Source organism: Poecilia latipinna, unplaced genomic scaffold (genome assembly GCF_001443285.1).
Source record: "Poecilia latipinna isolate Pla-1442-1.1 unplaced genomic scaffold, P_latipinna-1.0 Scaffold1513, whole genome shotgun sequence".
Lineage (NCBI taxonomy): Eukaryota > Metazoa > Chordata > Actinopteri > Cyprinodontiformes > Poeciliidae > Poecilia > Poecilia latipinna.
This window is the reverse complement of record NW_015114129.1, coordinates 154,073-162,684: the sequence shown is the minus strand read 5'-3', so window position 1 is coordinate 162,684 and position 8,612 is coordinate 154,073.

The window sequence follows — 8,612 nt, the reverse complement described above, 5'->3', positions numbered from 1 at the left end:
ATAGTCGAACCTATTGGCCCATTCATCTAATATATAAAATACCCTTCTCATCTGTGTTACAATAACATCTGTTAGGAACATGAACATGACACTTTTAATACAAAGTTGGCATTTTTAATGGACTTTTAATGCAACCTTTAGAGCAACTTTGCGTTAAAAGTGTAATTATTTACCAAATGACACTTCATGACAACAGTCATAGACATTCATAAAGACTTCTTTATGTTTATGACAGTGTCATGTCAGTCTTATGCACACCCCTTCAAATAAAGTGTCACCAAAGAGAACATATACTAGAAACCTTCAGTCCAGAGCTGCTTGGAGGGGGAAAAAAAGGCAAAGCAAGCTGGGTAATCAAAAAGGGAAGGATAACAAACGTCAAACAGATGGTTTGATGCAATGCTGCAAGGAAAACTGTAAAATCATTGCCATTTCATTGTTGCAGCCGCAGAGTGAAAGAAAAAAGGGGAAATACTGAAAGATTTGCCAGCTCTTCGTTTTTGCTTTTTCTGTCAAAAAGTAGGAGCAGCTGTAAAGTGATCGAATTACTGTGCGCATGCAGTGATGCAGATGGACAGAAATAGCCAATAGAAGCAACATGGCCAGATCTTTCCTTACTAGGAGTAAACAACTCTTATAATCTGATGTGAGATTATAAGAATTTACTTATCACATGCCACTTGATTTCTATGACTGAATGAAAACGGACTTTGAGGTATTCGGTCTTGCCAGTAATTTACTTTCTGAGTCTGGAGAACTCTGGAGGTCAGCCATTTGGCAGGCACCTGCACAAGAGTTACAATAGTGAAAGTCAAGAACAGGAAGAATAAAACAATAACGCATAGGAAATTGTATAAACTGGATTGCATCTTTGCTGGGACATTTTTTGTTTTAACATACAATAGATGGCTTGACAACAAACAGTCTAATTAGTGCCACAGACACTTTTGTTCCTGTTGCGCCTGCAAAACCTCCGGGTCTAATTGCGACGGTTCAATTTTTTCCTGACATTGTATGAAGCTCAACATTCCGACGAACATCCTGTTCGTCCTTTGGCCATATTCAATTTGGTTAACCTTTCTATATACACGTGGATTTCTCAGAATGGACTGGCATCTATTTTCTTAAGTGCCAGTAATGCTGTGTATATAATTTACATATCTCACCAAACTCCCACGGCAGGTTAAGATATGGGAGTATGCTGAATACGCTTCAGGTCATTGCTGTGTGTAACTTGCTTTGATAGTTGCAATGGCATTTCTGTCAGGGTTAATTAAACGAGCTACAGAAAGTTGTCCACCACAAGATCCAGGTCCTCTCAATGAACCGGCACACACTCAAACTAATTACACACCTACACACACATTGCTGCCCACAAACCGTCCACTACCATGCCCACACATGACGGCACAAGAGGGTAAGCTTTCAGAGAGAGAAAAAAAAAAAGCAATATATGGCTCCTGCAATCCGAGTTTAAATTAATTCATGGAAATAATTCACTACCATTATCACCCATAAAGAATGGAAAGACAACTGGAATACAAAATGAACTATTCATCCTTCAAAGTGCAACCAAAGTCCATAAAAATGTACTGCTGAAAATGTAAAACCACCACCATTCAAATTTATGTGCACATGCAACAGATCCAAGAGTTTTCACTCCTCGTCTGCTTCCTGAAGAAGGCAGACTTTAGTTTATCGTTCTGGCTTCAGTTTGATTTCCAAGTTATTATACCTGAACAGCATCCACAATTTATCCCACAGTTGAAGCATTGCTAGAACCACAAGATGTCTTACAACAACGTTTCTTCTTGGAGCATTCCACTTCTGGTGCCGCTGAAATCCACTCAGAGCAAATTTGACAAACAGTGCGCTTCATGCAACAACAACTTCCTTTTTGAACCATTCTGAGGGTAACGATGGCTGTGATTTTGGCTTGGCTTTGTACTTGTACAGCTCTTTATCAAGTCCAGTGGATCCCAAAGCACAGCATTCATGGCCCATTCACACAATGACAAGCTACTGGATAGTAGCCACAGCTGCAGTCTGACAGAAGTGAGGCTGCCATGCACGGGTACCACCAGGGCCCCTGTCCAGCCCAAGGATACAATGAGGATTGAACCAGCAACCCGCCGATTGAGGGGCAACCTCCTACCACCTATTGCCCCATTTTAGCAAAAGCAGATGGTTAGCAGTTAACTCCTCCAAATCTTGAGGATCTGTTGATGCCATTGTCATTGGATGGCTATTAACAATTGCTTCAATCTCACCAAACAATGCCACCAACCCTTGTTCTTCCAGAGTCTGAGTCCTTAAAATAGAGTTTAGTTCTTTATTAGTTTTTCACAAGCAACTCCATGGTGTCATCTACTTGCTTTCTTTGGGGGAGCAGTAGCTGTCCCATACTTTGACAGCACCTGGGCTACACTGACAAGCAACTTTATTCATCAGGCTTTCACACAAACAACAGATTTGACTTTGGTTCTGCTTTGCTCTCACTTAAAATATAAAAAATAACAAAAAATATTATTTTTTCTTCTAATGATTTTTTTCTACAAGAAAGTGTGCTCTATGGTGTTTTTCTGCTTACAATCATTGTTTATCATTTTGTTTAGTTTAGTCCCGGGTTCTGATTCGTGTCTTCACAGAAGTATCCAAAGAAAACGAATCAAGCGTGTTGAGGGTAAGGATAGTCAGAGCACAGGAGTCAGCTCTGTTGCGTTGATGTCGGTGTCTGTATTCCAAAACCGAATAAAAATAAATAAATTTTAAAAAATCCAATAAAGCTAGACAGGTTTTATCCTCCTCATTAAACATGCTTATTTGGACAAACATCACTGAAATAAATTTGCATATGTAAACGCAATCATGATGTGGTTTGAGACATCCTCAGGCACAGTTTGAATGTGCTTTCAGAAATGCTGACCTGGTGAATGTTTGTCAAGAGTAAATATTTCTTTATAATTACCTGTTCCCAGAAAAACGTGCTACAGTGCTCACACAGTCAATTATTTTATTCATGGCAGGAGGTCTGACATACAGCTTGACGGCCACCGTAAACCAAAGTGGTTTCTGGTTTGGATGTGGAATCAAGTTTGGTTGGAAATTAACTCCAGTTAAGTTTTCATGCGCAAAGCTTGACACACTTCACTCTTCCCACATTTTCTTACGCTACAGTCGTAGAGACAAAATTGTGTTGAAGTACTTCTGGTAAGCAAGTGAGAGCCGCCATTTTTTGTCGGGCACAACAAGTCACCCATATGCTATCGGTAGAATAATGGTAGCAATGTGGTAAAACAGCAGTCAGCTCCCCTCACATTCCCCATTTTCCAACCTGTGTCTCGAAAGGATTCAGAAGGAAAAACCTGGTGGTCGGCATTTAGAGTTAGCTTTTCTCCTATTGGTCAAAATCAAGATCCAAGAGCTTCTTGTCTAATGAAACACCCTCCTGTTTAAATGAAATGTCTTCCATTTCAGCTGAGCTAATCAGAATATATTTGGCTGTTTTATATGAAAGCTTTTCACTAGTTTGTATGAAAGCGTTTCACTAAGTTATAGGAAAGGTTCCCACTATGAAAGGTTTTCAGGAGCAGTTTTAAGCAATTTCGTTTAACTCCAACGCACCGTAAACAATATTCATTCAGTCGTTATGCAAACCTTCTGCAGTTTTAGTCCTTCGTGGCTGGAGGTCCAACAACAGACAGCTCCTGTCCATGGCTGCAGAGGCCTCTGTGCATAGTGTAGTGCCACCGATCCCTGTGCAACGGCTGCACCCATTGTGGCATCACATCACATAGGCAAAGTGTCCAATGTATTAAAATCTGTGCTATTTGCTGACACATGTATCCTAGTCTCTGGTGAAAGCTTGCAACAACTTCTTTCCATAGTCGCCTCAGGAATCAGTGAATTAAAGAAATGGTTTGACAATAATAAATTATTACTAAATTTGGACTAAAATCATGGTTTTTGGAAACTGTAACAAAAATACTCAAATTCGAGCTCAGATAGGGGGTGTAACTCTAGAAAGGGTGTAAGTTAATAAGTTTCTCGGAGTAATAATTGATGACAAAATCAGTTGGAAATCTCATATTAAACACTTACAGAATAAACTAAGTAGAAGAATATCAATCCTGGCTAAAGCTGGACATAGCAAATCACTTCATATTCTATATAACTGTCTGATTTTGCCATATTTAACATATTGATCAGAAGTGTGGGGAATTAATTACAAAAGCTCTTTACATCCATTGAGTATCCTGCAGAAACGAGCCATTAGAATCATCCATAATGTTGGTTATTATGAGCACACAAACCCATTATTCTTAAAATATAGAATTCCCAAATTTTAAGAATTTAGAATTTAAAATTGTTCAAATTATGTTTAAGGCATCAAATAAACGGCTGCCTGAGCTCATACAGAGCATGCTTTTTGAAAGAGAAAGGGGATATAACTAAAGGGCTTTAAACTCAAACTTAAGGATTCGTAGTTTATGAACAACAAGAAAGAGCTTTTGTATTTCAATTCATGGGGTAAAATTATGGAACAATGAGGAGTTAAAACAAAGTCAAAATTTAAAACAATTTAAAAGGAAATATAAGGAGGTAATTTTCACAAGGTATAGAAATATGGGTGAGAGATAGCACTAATGTTTACATGTAAATTGAGGCTAACACTTGGGGATGGATGTATATATATTCAGACATACGTAAACCCAGATGAAATGGAAATTTAATTAATCTGTGTTTATTTTATTTTTTTTTATTTGATTTAATAATGAAGGTCCATCTGAAAATATGGCAGGAGTTCATGAGGTAGGATTTTTTTTTACTTCTTCCTGCTCCTTTTCAAGCATGTTAAGATTATTGTAGTACAAGAAATATATTTTGCATTCCTTGTTCATGTGTGTGATTTTATACAGCTATCATTTTCAAAATACATATTGAAAAACACTTAAGGCTGTGATTATTGCTAAGTAAGGAATGTTTAGCAACCGTGGACTACATCCAACACTGTGTTAGCACCGTCACAGCGGACAGCAGGTGTTGGTGTTTCCCAACCAGACGTCCTGGAACTGCTGTCAAGTCAAGGAACTGCTGCGGAAGAGAAATCAGTTCTGGAAATAGGGATTTGTCTAAACGCAGCCAAGCCGGCTTCAGAGAGGCCAAAGTGACTGAGGAGGAATCCAGCAGCAACAATAGCTGCTGAAATCCTTGACCTCTTGCTAGGGGGTGGCAAGAGGTCCAGGATTTCACCAACTTCAGATTCAGCAACGCCACAGAAATATCTGGAAATGCTTCACTGGTAGAGCAGCTCAGTCACTTCTTCACCCAGTTTTGAGGCAGAATCACCAGCAGAGGCCCAACTGCAGTCAACATTCCTCCACTGCCAGACCATTAATGTACAGACACAGGCAGCATGGAGGACGCTGAGGGCAGTGAACCCCCGGAAAGCTGCCAGACCTGACAGTGTGACAGAGTGGGTGGTCAGGGGCTGTGCAGACCAGCTGTCTGGGGTATTTAATCACCCAATGCTTCATCCCTCCATGCTTAAAGTCCTCCATCGTTCCTCTGCCAAGAAGAACAACTTTAGCAGTGGCAGTGGCCAGCAGCCAGTGCTGATGATGCCACTGTGGTGGGTCTCATCTCTGGTGGAGAAGAGACCTCATGCAGATGCAGAGGCCAACAACCTCTGTTTGAACATCTCCAAGTCAAAGGAGCTGATTGTCGATTTTAGGAGGTGTAAACCAGACGTTCAGCCCATTGTTATAAATGGGGAGTCAGCGATGAGCCATGGCGTCTCGCTGTGGTTCTCCAGCTGCTCTGCGGCAGAGAGGAAGCAGCTCCACTGCCCACAGACGGGCCGGCTGCCCTCTTCCGTCTCTGCACGAGAGCTACAGGATTAGCTGCCTCCAGAGAGCCCGCAGCATCAGCAAGGACCCCTCCCACCCCGGCCACCGCCTCTTTGAAATCCTGCACTCAGGGAGGCATTTCAGAGCAATAAGGTCAAGAACAAACAGACTAAAAAACATTTTCTACCCAAAAGCAATTGTTGTCCTGAATGCAGCTAATTCATCGAAAACCTGATCATCATTTATTTTATTTTTTTTCTTAACATCCCAGTTGCTTCTGTGTTTCTACAATATCGTTATATTCATTGAGACATACTTGTTTATTATTATTTGACTTGCCTTCGAGAGTTGCTGTTTTGTAAATGTGCTTTCTTCCATGCACAATGCCAGTAATTCTGATTCTGAGTGCTCGGGTAAATGTGATTTCTTGACTTTTCTACTTTTGATAAATAAAACAAAATGCAGAACAAATCTCATTGTCATAAGGTATTTGTATGTATCAGTTTGAAGAAGGAGATTATTTAATAGAATCACAAATAAGGCTTCAGCATAAAATGTGGACAAAGTGAACCAATGTGCAGACTTTCTGGAATAACTAAAAAATCATAGGTGGATGGTTATATCTCAAATTAAATTCAGATCATCAAAGGATGGATTGAATGTTGCTCTGCAAGATGTTTGCAGCTTCAATTTTCTTTGTAACTTTAACCCTGAGATTTCAGAGATTTTCTTTGATCTTTGTCGTTCTACTTGTTCATGTAATGAGATCTGACAAGCCATCGAGGAACTGGAAGAACTGGATTTAAGCGAGGCCAAATTACACACAGGTGGACTCTGTTTACTCTGCTATTTTTGTTTCCTGTCCTTTAGTTGCAATACAGAGGCTGAACAGGTGTAGTGCGCTATTCCAGCTTTTATAAAGCTTTATTTGAGAACAGTGGGGAGCCAGTGAGTAGATTTGGTCAGTCGCCAAAACCACATTTACTTTGTTACAGAACAGAGATGGGTGAGGGAAGGAAAGTGTACCAGTAAAAAAGAAAAAAAAAACAACAGATTTCTCACAATGAAACCTCTTTAAAAAATCAGGTTAAGGTGACAACAACTATTTTGTCTGCATAGGTCAACTGGATTTTATTTTCTATGCGTTGTTCTGTACCAGAAGAGGGATAAACAAATCTATTATTCCACACTTCAGATTTGAATTCCTAAAAACCTTGAAAACCATGTATTCTTTTTTAACTTGCATCATTTTGTATTAGTCCATCCATCCATTGTCTGTACACCCTTGTCCCTTAGTGGGGTTCTGAAGGGTTGCTGGTGCCAAGCTCCAGCTAATGTTTTGGGCGAGAGGCGGGGTTCACCCTGAACAGGTTGCTAGTCTGTCGCAGGACAAACAACAATAGGAGAATTTAGAGAGACCAATTAACCTGACAGTCATGTTTTTGGACTGTGGGAGGAAGCCGGAGTACCCGGAGAGAATCTACACATGCACAGGGAGAACATACAAACTCCATGCAGAAAGACCCCGGGCCAGGAATCGAACCCAGAACCTTCTTGCTGCAAGGCAACCAACTGCACCACTGTGCAGCCCTTTGTATTAGTCTTGGACATAAAATTCAATAAAAACACATCGATGTCTGTGATGGCGATGGGGGAAACAAGTGGAGAAGTAAAGCATTTTCTGATTTCATTTTTTGCCTTCTCCAAACCACTGGTTGTCCTGAATGCAGCTGTTTTTTTGTTCGGGAGAAATAGAGATTCGCTTTATGTGCCTCTGGTTTTCTCACGGCAATAAAGTTCAGATCTCTGCAGAAAGATGAGAAGGGTAATTACTGTGAATGGTTAAAGTCACATTCAGAATAAACACAGCTGTGCATAAGGTGCCGCTGCTACACTCCAAACTCCCCTAATAAATATAAATAATGTCATTCTTGAGAATCTTGCCGACATGCAAGACTTATGAATAGTGTCCCAAACAAGTTAGGTATTCATTCATTCAGTGGCACAAACCAGTAGCCAACCTGTTGAATATTTTAATAAATAACACAAGTCAGGAGACATTATGGGAAGTACAGAGTCTAAAGGAATGTGAAGTTGATAATTTCTCAGAAGTAGAAGCTGACTTTGCAGTTTTGCCCACATTTTGTTTTGGTATTTGGTCACTTGTGATTTTGCAAATTGTTGCTTCCTTTTCTCATGTGGACTACAGGAAATACTATTGTTAATGTCACATGAGAGGTTTTCATCCCATGTGAAAGAGCCAATCACTGCCAAGATTTGTGAGTTTCAGACATTTTTGTAAATTGATGAATTAGTGATGTTTTAACAATTTTAAGTCACAGAAGAAAAGCAAGCAGTAAAAAAAAAAAAAAACTTTTCAGAAAGGTAGAATCTCATATACATACATTAACTATTAACAGTGGTGGTTTCTGACATGAGGCAACCGCCCAGGGCTGCATCTTGTGGGGGGCAGCCTAACAGCCCCGTCCCACCCTCTGCAGCACCCCCTGCAGTCCTCTGTCCTCCCTCCCTGCTTTTACAACTGAAGGATCTAAATGTAAATAGAGCCTAATGCAAACACCCAACACCCCCTGGTAAAACATACACGGGAGGATTGGGGTGTATGAGGGGGCACCAGAAAGGTGGTTTGCCCAGGGCACCAAATAGGCTAGGACCACCTCTGACTATTAAAGACGCAAGAAAACATGTTTTTGTTAGGTTCCGTGTTTCTGTGTGTTTATTTTTGAGTTTTTCTGTGTTCAG